The sequence below is a fragment of the Dendrobates tinctorius genome, unplaced genomic scaffold (assembly GCF_039654945.1).
Source record: "Dendrobates tinctorius isolate UK_male_01 unplaced genomic scaffold, ASM3965494v1 ptg000203l, whole genome shotgun sequence".
Lineage (NCBI taxonomy): Eukaryota > Metazoa > Chordata > Amphibia > Anura > Dendrobatidae > Dendrobates > Dendrobates tinctorius.
The window spans coordinates 22,183,884-22,195,047 of NW_027361870.1; the positions used below are offsets into that span (position 1 = coordinate 22,183,884).

The 11,164-nt window shown below is 47.3% G+C and overlaps 1 pseudogene; it reads right to left on the reverse strand.

Moving 5' to 3' along the window:
• Positions 1-7,215: 7,215 nt before the first annotated feature.
• Positions 7,216-8,660, reverse strand: LOC141057226 (uncharacterized; annotated as a pseudogene).
• Between the last annotated feature and the right edge of the window lie 2,504 nt (positions 8,661-11,164).

The window sequence follows — 11,164 nt, forward strand, 5'->3', positions numbered from 1 at the left end:
CCCACTGCTGCCACCAATTGTCACAAATTACCAGGGAGCATATATTCGTATTTCCCACCTCTGCCACCAATTTGTCACATACCCGCTTCTGAGCATGTGATTTGGGGTTGCGCCTGCAAGGATTAATCTATCTCCTCTCACTCAGTCCAGCATTCAACCTCTGGTCTATGCTGCAGTGGGAGCATAAATCACACCCTGACACAGACCACCCACTCCGCTTCATACACACTGCCACCACTCACCGAACACACGGGCGATGAGTCCTGGAAATACTAATACTACTATGTGCCAATCACCAGGAGCACACACTCTAAGGCTATGGATTCTTTAGAGCAACAAGGTTCAGACATATTAAAGTTTTAAGCTTTAATAGAAAAGGTACAGTGCTTACAATAAAAAAAGGATATAAAAATGGAAATAGAAAGTGACATACAAATATGCAAAAGAGCGATAAAATAAAAGGGAGAAAACTTACAGAAATATTGAACTTTGCAATCTAAACCTCTGTCCTGAGGGAGAGGGAATATGAAATGGAGCACAACAGCTAGGCTGCTCCTGACTGTGAACAGGTTTCTTTGTGTCTCGGCCCAATTTATAGATGTGACTTGGGAATCCAATTTCTAGACAAGTCTCTCATTTAATATTCTAATTGCTGGTTTGTGACTGTGTGGAAGAGAGGGTCCCCGCCGAGTGTCCAGGTCGGAACCAAGGGGACCGTCATCTGGGTTCCGGGGGAAACTGTTTCCGGGGGACAGAGTTCAGGGACGGACCGTGGAGACTGACAGGTAGGCTGGGGGAGGAGCCAATATAAGAGGGGAGGAGAACGCTAGTCACAGTGAGTCAGCAGAACAGGAGAGGTGGAGGAAGGAAGCCAGGAAGCACCAGAGAGCCAGAGCAAAAGCCAGAGCCAGAGCAGAGCGGGGAGAGCAGCGACCAGAGAGACCGCAGGGAGACTCACCACAGGCAGACAGGAGACGCACCTAGCTGTCCAGGAGGGAGACGCCGACCGTTTAGCCGCTCTCTTAGTGGTCGCCACAGCCAATCTCCGCTGCGCGGGTGTGGCCCGTCTGCTACCGGCGGCTGCAGCCGCCACCTGACTCCGCCCCGTGGGTGCGACCTGTCCGCTACCGGCGGCAGCAGCCACCACCCGACTCCGCCCGGCGGGTGCGGTCCATCCGCTCCCGCCCGCGGCAGCCGCCCGACTCCGCCCCGTGGGTGTTGCCTGTCAGGTCCCGCCCCCAGCAGACAACACCCCACTCCAGGTCGTGGCTGTGGCCTACCTGCTGCCTCCCACGGCCGACACCACCTCACTCCAGTTCACGGCTGCGGCCTGTCTGCTGCAGCACCTTTCAGGGCTGCGGCCTCCATTCTCCAGCCCTCAAGCGGCACTGCACCGCCTCCACCGGGGGGCGCCGCCTTGCGGAACTCTTCCAGGGTCTGTTGTGCCCCCACCTCGCCTGGCACAGGAACGCCTGAAGTCTTTGTCAGATCCTCGTCGGCTGGGCCCAGCGGCTGCAACACCGAAGCATCATCGTTCAGGACCCTGCCGGACGTCAGAGAGGATAAGTGACACTTTTATAACTAAGGACCCGTAGTCGGCCATACCGCGGCCCTATAGTGACCGGCTCTCACCGGACGTAGTCGTGTTCTACTCTGCTTGTGTTTACTTGTATTGAGCCCCTGTGAGGGCAACCCTTGTTACCCCTTTTGGTTGGTCAGGCTGAGACCGAGGAAAGTCACCTCTAGGCCTATAAACGTTATTATAAAAAGCACCAAACTGTCTCGCGACTCGTCACTGCATCCTGCGTACCTGCTAGTACCACAACTGGACCATGGCTATTTTTACCAATGAATACATTATTTTTTCCTCTGAAACTCTTTGTGTAACCTTTCTCATAGATATAGTGTCATTCTCCAATTAGCATATCTTTTTCAAAGACACTCAGAGGTGTGAAATGTTACCACTGTGTAGTTCTCAGTAAAGCCACCTGGTGAGATTGGAGACAGGGGACTGCCTTCTCAGGGTAACATGAGGTCATGACCTGTGTGGAGAGCTGCAGGCAAGACAAATGTTAATTAAGTGAAGACAAATGTTAATTACTGCTGGTCATGCATGCATACATTGCAATTTCACCACACCTCCCTTCTTATGAATTTGCATGGGGGTTGATTTACATGTCAGCTTCTGAGCGCATATCTGGTTCCGCCCCACCGTGGTGAGATAGGTCATCCGCATTGCCACGATTGACTCCTTTCTTATGGTGAAATCATATTGCTGTAAAATCAGGCTCCATCTAAGCAATTTCCCGTTGTCCCCAACTACTCTGTTGAGCCAACTCAATGGGTTATGATCTGTTATCACGGTGAAGTTGCGCCCTTAGAGGTATGGTTACAGTTTCTGCAGAGCCCACACAAATGCCAAACATTCCTTTTCAATGGTGGCATAAGCCACTTCTCTGGGTAGAAGTTTCCTGCTTAGGAAAAGAATTGGGTGCTCCTCACCTTGCTGGTTCACCTGGCTGAGAACCGCACCTAGGCCATAGGTGCTGGCGTTGGTCTGCATTACAAACCTACGAGTGAAATCTGGGGCCTGAAGGACAGATGAGCTAACTAATGCTGACTTTAGGGCAGAAAATGATTCCTCACACTGAGGAGTCCAGGAAACAATTCGGGGAAGCTTCCTCCTGGTCAGATCAGTTAATGGATTGGCCAGAGCACTGTAGTTTGGTACAAACCTCCTATAGTAGCCAGCCATGCCCAGGAAGGACAGTACCTTCTTCTTGGTTCATGGGGTGGGCCAGGCTGTAATGGCTTCTACCTTCTCTGACCCAGGTTTTAGCTGGCCTCCCCCCACCCGGTGTCCAAGATATTGTACTTCCAGCATGGCTACCTGACACTTCCCTGGCTTAACAGTAAGACCTGCAGTGTTAAGCCTTTGCAACACCTGAGAAAGATGTATAAGGTGTTCCTCCCAAGAATTACTGAAAATGGCTATACCATCGAGATAAACAACTGCAAAACCATCAAATCCTTCCAATAAAGTGAATTATCAACCTCTGGAAGGTGGCAGGGGCATTTTTCATACCAAATGGCATCACTAGAAACTCAAACAGCCCGAATGGCACTATAAAGGCAGACCTCTCTTGAGCTTCTTTGGTCAGGGTTATCTGCCAGTATCCCCTACTTAAATCCTACTTAAATCCATTAAAGCACATGCTAAAAAGGAAGAAATGTTTATAAAATGGAAAGAGGGAGACATATCGAAAGAAGAATATAATGCTGTCTGCAGAACTTGCAGGCACAAATCAGATTATCTAAAGCTGACATTGAATTGAGGCTTGCAAGAGATGTCAAAAGCAATAATAAAGGATTTTGGGGATATGCAAAAAGTAAAAGAAAAGTCAAAGATGCTATAGGATTTTTACAGGATGAAAATGATGAAATGGTAAGAGGATGCTGAGAAGGCAGAACTTTTAAATTCCTATTTTGCATCTGTTTTCTCTCAGAAAGGAAATGTAACATCAACTGTTCTTCACTGTCCTATTAAGGGAATAGAAGAATCCAGGATATCTATAAACAGAAAGATAGTGAGGAAACGCTTAGCTAAGGCTGGTTTCACACTAGCATTTTTTAGCGCTGCGCTTCGTGCGCATCCATGCGCATGTGTCCTGCTCCCCTATCTTTAACATTGGGGTGCATGGTCTAGCGTATGCACGCATTTGTATGCGTTTTTGTGCGCATGCAGTTTTTTGTAGTGTGTGCTTAGGCGCGCCGGACGAAACCTTTTGCATTTTTGGTCCGTCCGACCCCTCTCAAAAGAACGCATGCTCACGCTTGCGCACGGAATGCGCAAAAAAATCACATTACAGTCTATGGGAACACAGGCATGCGCACGCCTGCGTTTAAAATTGCATGCGCTTTAAGAGTTAACATGGCTACAAACTGGTTAAAACACATATGCCTAAAAAAGCAAACGCATACAAAACGCATGATGCGTTTTTTGCATGCGATTCTGTTGCACATGAAACGCTGCGCTAAAAAACCCTAGTGTGAAAATAGCCTAACCTAAATGAATTCAAGTCTCCAGATCCAGATGAATTACACCCCAGAGTACTGAAGGAGATAGCGAAAGAAATTTTTGAACCCCTCTCCATAATCTTTGAAAATTGGAGAACAGGAGAAGTCCCAGAAAACTGGAGAAGAGAAAATGTTGTTCCTATCATCAAAAAGGGGAAGAAGGTGGACCCAGGCAGCTATATGCCGGTGAATATGACTTCTAGACCAGGAAAGATCTTTGAACAAATTATTAAACAACATGTATGTAAGTACCTGGATAAGAATGAAGTGATTAAACAGAGTCAGCATGGGTTTGTAACTAATAAGTCATGTCAGACTAACTTAATTTCCTTCTATGACAGAATCACTGATTGGGTGGATCAGGGAAATGCTGTAGATGTAGAATATCTTGACTTCAGCAAAGCATTTGACAAAGTATATCACACAATCCTTATTGAAAAAATGGCTAAGTATGGAATGGACAAGGCAACTGTTAGGTGGATTCATAACTGGCTTAGTGATCGGACCCAAAGAGTGGTCGCAAATGACTGCACATCCAGTTGGAAGAATGTCTCAAGTGGGGTACCACAAGGCTCTGTCCTGGGCCCTGTATTGTTCAACATCTTTATCAATGATTTAGATGAAGGAATTGAGGGTAAACTGATTAAATTTGCTGATGACACAAAGCTTGGAGGGATAGCTAATACTAGAGAAGAGAGAGAGGATTCAAAAAGATATAAATAAACTGGAGCAGTGGGCAGCAACTAACAGAATGGTTTTTAACAGGGAAAAATGCAAAGTACTACATCTGGGCAATAAAAATTAAAAAAAGCATATACAGAATGGGAGGAATAGGGCTAAGCAACAGCACATGTAAAAAAGACTTGGGTATACTAATAGATCACAGACTGAATATGAGTCAACAGTGTGAGGCAGCAGCAAAAAAGGCAAATGCAATTCTAGGATGTATTAACAGAAGCATACAGTCTAGATCACGTGAAGTCATTATTGCCTTCTACTCCGCTTTGGTCAGGCCTCATCTGGAATACTGTGTCCAGCTTTGGGCGCCACATTTTAAAAAAGACATCAACAAACTGGAGCAAGTTCAGAAAAGAGTGACCAGAATGGTGACCAGTCTGCAAACCCTGTCTTATGAGGAAAGGTTGCAGGATTTGGGAATGTTTAGCTTGCAGAAGAGAAGACTAAGAGGAGACTTAATAGCTGTCTACAAATATCTCAAGGACTGTCACATTGTAGAAAGATCATCAGAGGTGGTGAGTTCTCCTTCAATAGAAGTCTTCAAACAGAGGCTGGACAGACATCTGTCTGGGATGATTTAGCGAGTCCTGCTTTGAGCAGGGGGTTGGACCAGATGGCCCAGGAGGTCCCTTCCAACTCTACGATTCTATGATTCTATGATAGTGAGGTACGATGCATTAGCCAGCTGCTCTAACAGCTCGTCAATCCTCTGCATAGGGTAGACCTCACATGTAGTCAGTAGATTTAGTTTTCTATAGTCTACACAGAACCAGGTAGTACAGTCCTTTTTTGGGACAAGAACCACAGGCGAGGCACAGGTGCTCTGGGATTTTTGTATTACCTTCAGGTTTAGCATCTCCTCTACCTGTTCCCTCAAGTGTGCCTACACCTCTGCTGACACCCTGTATGCAGACTGTCTTACTGGGGGATTGGTACCAGTGTCTACATGGTTAGTGGCTAAGTGATTGCTCCCAAGCTTCCCTGTGAAGACTTCTGTGAACTCGCTGAGCACCCCCATTAGCTCAGACCTCTGACTGTAGGATAGCTCAGGGGTAAACACTGCTGACTCCAGGGACTCCATATACTGAGTCCCAGCCCCCACATCAAGCAACAGATCAGCCTCCCCCTCTTCAGGCAGGCTACAGACAGATAATACACAGGCTTCTCTGTCATGATGAGCCTTCAACATATGTACATGGAATACCTTCTGACGCATTGCATGCTCATCTAGGGTCACCACATAGTTAACATCATTTAGCCACTTGTGTACAGTGTATGGTTCCTCCCATGTGGTCTGTAATTTATTCTGTAACATAGGGACCAATACTCAAACCTTCTTTCCCTCCTCATAGGCCCTCAGTCTGGCATTACGGTTGTACCACACCTTCTGGTTGATTTGGACCTGGGTCACGTTCTCATGGGCCAGGTTTCTCAGTTTTTGCATTCTTTCTCTGAGCCGCAGTACATATTCAAGCACCGAGACGCCCATAGTTTTGGGGTCGCCCGCCCAACAGTCCTTAATCAAATCAAGTGGGCCCCTGACCCTCCTCCCATAAAACAGATCAAAGGGGCAGAATCCTGTAGACACCTGGGGTACCTCTCTGTACGCAAACAACAGATGAAGGAGGTACCACTCCCAGTCTCTTCATTCAGTCTCAACCAGCATTTTGAGCATTTGTTTTAATGTTCTGTTAAAACGCTCGTAGAGTCCGTTGGTTTGGGGATGATAGGCGCTAGCCACAAAATGCTGCACTTGTATTTTCTCGCAGAGGCTTTCCATCAGATCAGACATGAATTAGGTTCCCTGATCGGTTAACATTTCCTTGGGAAATCCACACGAGAGAAAACAGTCAGTAAAGCATCTGCCACTTTGTCTGCTCAGATAGAGGACAGTGCCACAGCTTCCAGATATCGTGTTGCATAGTCCACCACTGTGAGGATGTACTTTTTGCCAGAGTTGCTAGGAATTGCAAGTGGCCCTATGATTTCCACAGCCACTCACTGGAAGGGCTCATCAATCACTGGCAGTGGTTTCAATGGGGCTTTCTGTATATCCCCATACTTTCCAACTCTCTCACAAATTACGCAGGATAGACAGTAGTTGGCTATATCTGTCCCCATCTTGGGCCAATAAAAGTTATGTGTCAGGCGAGCTTTAGTCTATTGTATTCCAAGGTGCCCAGCCAAAGGAATTTCATGAGCAATTCTCAATAAATTTTCCCTAAATGGATAAGGAACAACCAGCTGCTTTCCACAGTCCCAAGGCTCTGTAGTATTGATGGGGAGAGTCTCTTTATACAGTCTGCCCTGCTCCCAGTATATTCTCTCTTTGTCAAAAGCAGTGGGGGGTAGATTTGCAAGGCATCTGAGCTTCTCCAGACTGACATCTGTCCGCAGGGCCTACTGGAAGCTCTGACTGTCCATCTGCAGCTCCTGGCCTAGTGTGACTGCTAGGCCATGGTCTGACGCTGAGTCTTCAGTGTCAGTTATCAGGGACATTGTTGGGTCTGCCATGTGAGGAGGCTCCTGGGCCACATTATGGTCCTCGAGTTCAGGCAGTTCTATCTGAGCCTCATCCTCTAATCTCTGGGGTTTTGTATGAGCAGCAACCTGACTCTGGGTCACAGCTGCCACATATGTACATTCTTGTGCATTGGTACATTTTCCCTCCTCGCACGGGATCTCAGGTGGGTTGCTTTCTTCCACCTTCTCTGTAGCATTTATTTGTAAGGGAGGGATATAATGGGATACCATCCTCCACAAGTCTGTGCCTAGTAACACATTGGTGGGAAAAGCCTCTGATACTCCCACTTCTCTCAGTCCTTTCCCTGCTCCCCAGTCCAGGTACACACAGGCCATGGGCACGGCAGGGCTGACACCCCCAATCCTGGTTATGGACATAATCTTTCCTGGTATGATATCTGCAAGGGTTACCATTGCTGGGCGCACCAGAGTCACCTCTGCCCCAGTGTCTCAGAGGCCAATGGTGACTTTATTGCCAACAATGACAGATTGACAGTTCTCATTGGTCCTCACATCAGAGCCGGCCACAAAGAGGACAGCAGGTGGGGACCCAGATGGCTTTGGGATGGTAGTTGTGCATTTGTCCCTATCAGGGCAGACAGAGCTAACATGTCCCACTTTGTTGCAGGAGAAGCATTGGCGTGTATCGCCTAGAGAATGTCTATTCCCGGGAACCCATAGGAGGTGGGTTTGAACAGCACTGATGATCGGCTGGCAGAGGGAGAAGGGTCCCCGTTTGGCTAACCTCTCTTCCAGCTGAATCCCGATGGCTTCCGCACCTCAGGCATCCTGTTAGCCACATAGCAGTCAGCAATCTTTGCAGCCTGATCGGCAGTCCGTGGCTCCCAATCACACACAAATTGTCTACATCCATGGGGCACATATGAAGAAATTGATCCTTGACCATTAGATCTGTTAAGTCCTCAAAAGTGTTAACAGAAAGTCCCCTTATCCATTGGTGGAACGTGGTCCTCAAGGTGCTCACAACATCCGCATAGCTGTCTGTTGATCCATGTTCTAGATTCCAGAACTTCCTCCGGTACACTTCTGGGGTTAAATTGTACTTCCTGATCAGGGCTTCATTTATTGCCTCGTAGTTCCCAACTAGCTCTGGTGGGAGTCCAGCAAAAACTTCCAGGGCTTTGCCTCTCAACCCTGGGGTTAGATACTGCGCCCACTGCTCACTGGGTAGATGGTATTGCCTGCAGGTTTTTTCAAACCCCCGAAAGAAAGTATCTAAGTCCGTATCCTTCTCCATCACAGGGAAGTTTTCCAGACGTGGTTTTCTTGGATTTATGTCCTGGAGAGGGGTCAGCTGCGGACTGTTACCTCTTTCTATTTGAGCCATCTGGAACTGCAACCCCCCGAATCTGTTTACGTCTGCTGGAATGCCTAAAAAAGTATCGGTGTCAGGAGAGAAGACAATATCAGGGAAACTACGTTCACTCACCAGACTTAAACAATCTTAACCATTGTCTGCCCAATCTGTTCTGGGCTTCTTACAGGAAGTTCCAGACTCCTCATCCTCAGAGAATTTCGCAAGAGTGAATTCACCTTGATCTCCACAACTGGCCAACTCCTCCTCAGTAGCTAAGCAAGATACACTGGGGGAATTACCAAGAGAACCCTCCAACTCCCCCTCTCCTCAGACATCAGACTGATGGGGGAGCTCACATTCAATATCAGCAAGCTCCAAAACTGCCACCTCTGGCTGAGAGACTCCATTTGGGGCAGGGCCTCCTCATGTGCATCCATGATTTCAGGTTCCTCAATAAGATCTGGGCCTGTAACCTTTGGAATGTCAACAACAGCAGCAGGGAGCGCAGCTGCCCCACCTAAGGGCCCCGTCACACATAGCGACTCACGAGCAATCCCGACAGTGATATCAGCTTGTCAGGATCGCTGGTGAGTCGCTACCTGATCGCTGGTGAGCTGTCAAACAGACAGCTTTACCAGCTATCAGCACCAGCAACACCGAGCGTGCGGCGTCACTGTGTACTTTAGTACTTTTGCTGTGATGCAGCAGCAAAAAAGGCAAATGCAATTCTAGGATGTATTAACAGAAGCATACAGTCTAGATCACGTGAAGTCATTATTTCCCTCTACTCCTCTTTGGTCAGACCTCATCTGGAATATTGTGTCCAGTTTTGGGCACCACATTTTAAAAAAGACATCAACATACTGGAGCAAGTTCAGAAAAGAGCGACCAGAATGGTGACCGGTCTGCAAACCCTGTCTTATGAGGAAAGGTTGCAGGATTTGGGAATGTTTAGTTTGCAAAAGAGAAGACTGAGAGGAGACTTAATAGCTGTCTACAAATATCTAAAGGGCTGTCACATTGTAGAAGGATCAACTTTATTCTCATTTGCACAAGGAAAGACTAGAAGCAATGGGATGAAACTGAATGGGAGGAGACACAGATTAGATATTAGAAAAAACTTTTTGACAGTTAGAGTGATCAATGAGTGGAACAGGCTGCCACGAGAAGTTGTGAGTTCTCCTTCAATGGAAGTCTTCAAACAGAGGCTGGACAGACATCTGACTGGGATGATTTAGCGAATCCTGCTTTGAGCAGGGGGTTGGACCAGATGGCCCAGGAGGTCCCTTCCAACTCTACGATTCTATGATTCTATGATTCAGTGCGCTGATGCAGGAGCTGGTAACTAAGGTACACATCGGGTTTATAAGGGGCGTGCGTCACTTAGAAACCCAATGTGTACCTTGGTTACCAGCTCCCTGCATCAGCGCTCTGGTAACTAAGGTACACATCGGGTTTCTAATCACCGCCGGGTGCTTAGAAACCCTGCGTTTACCTTAGTTACCAGCGCGTTGATCGCTGGTCTCCCGCCTGTCACACGCAGCAATGCGTGCTGGCCAGCAGGAGACCAACGATCAAAAAAATGTCCTGGCTATTCCAGGATGATCAGCGATAACCGGCAGGGGGGGCCAGTTGCTGGTCAGTGTCACACACAGCGATCTCGCTGGTGAGATCACTGTTACGTCACAAAACTTGTAACTCAGAAGCAATCTCGCTAGCGAGATCGCTATGTGTGACAGGGCTTAAGACCTCAGCGTAAGACCTAGGACTGATCCTGGCCTTACAGTCCCAATTATGGCCCTCCTCACCACAAGCATTACACATAACAGGATTTGTGCTGTCTTTTGTCATATGGCCCGAACCATTGCAATTCCTGCAAGTTGGCATCTCCCCGCAACTATTCTGGGTATGCCCGAAATTTTTACACCTCCTGCAGTACATCGGGGTATCTGGGAAAAACAAAAAAAACACTATTTTTTCCAATTTAAAAATTGAGAGGGGGTAATGAATGCCTCCCAGGCCTTGGGGATCCATCCCAAATCTCACAAAAAATTTGTACTTCCCCGTCCAGAGCCCTTCTCCATTCAAGACCCTGTGGGAGTAATGAACATAAATGCAATGTCTTTTCAAAAATAAAGTAATGTCATCCAGGCAAACAAAGAGGTTGTGCATGAAAACTACAAGTGGGATATCCCCCTTAGAGTACAGGACAGTAAAGGTAAGATCTTCCAGCAAAGGATTTGCAACTTCATTTTTAAGAGCAGCAAACAAATTCTGGCAAGCCGCCATAGAAGATAGCACCTGCCTTCCCTTCTGAATTCCTGCAGGCATATTATATCAGACTTCCGAATCTTCAGGATGTCATAAAACACCATGTTAACCAAATATCCCAGTGAAAAATGCAAGTTCTTATCTTCAACTATGTCAATCATTAATCCATTTTTGACCCAGCTATCACCGGTCCCAGAGAATTGAAGTCGGACTCCCATCGTCCACAGCTCCAAGAAT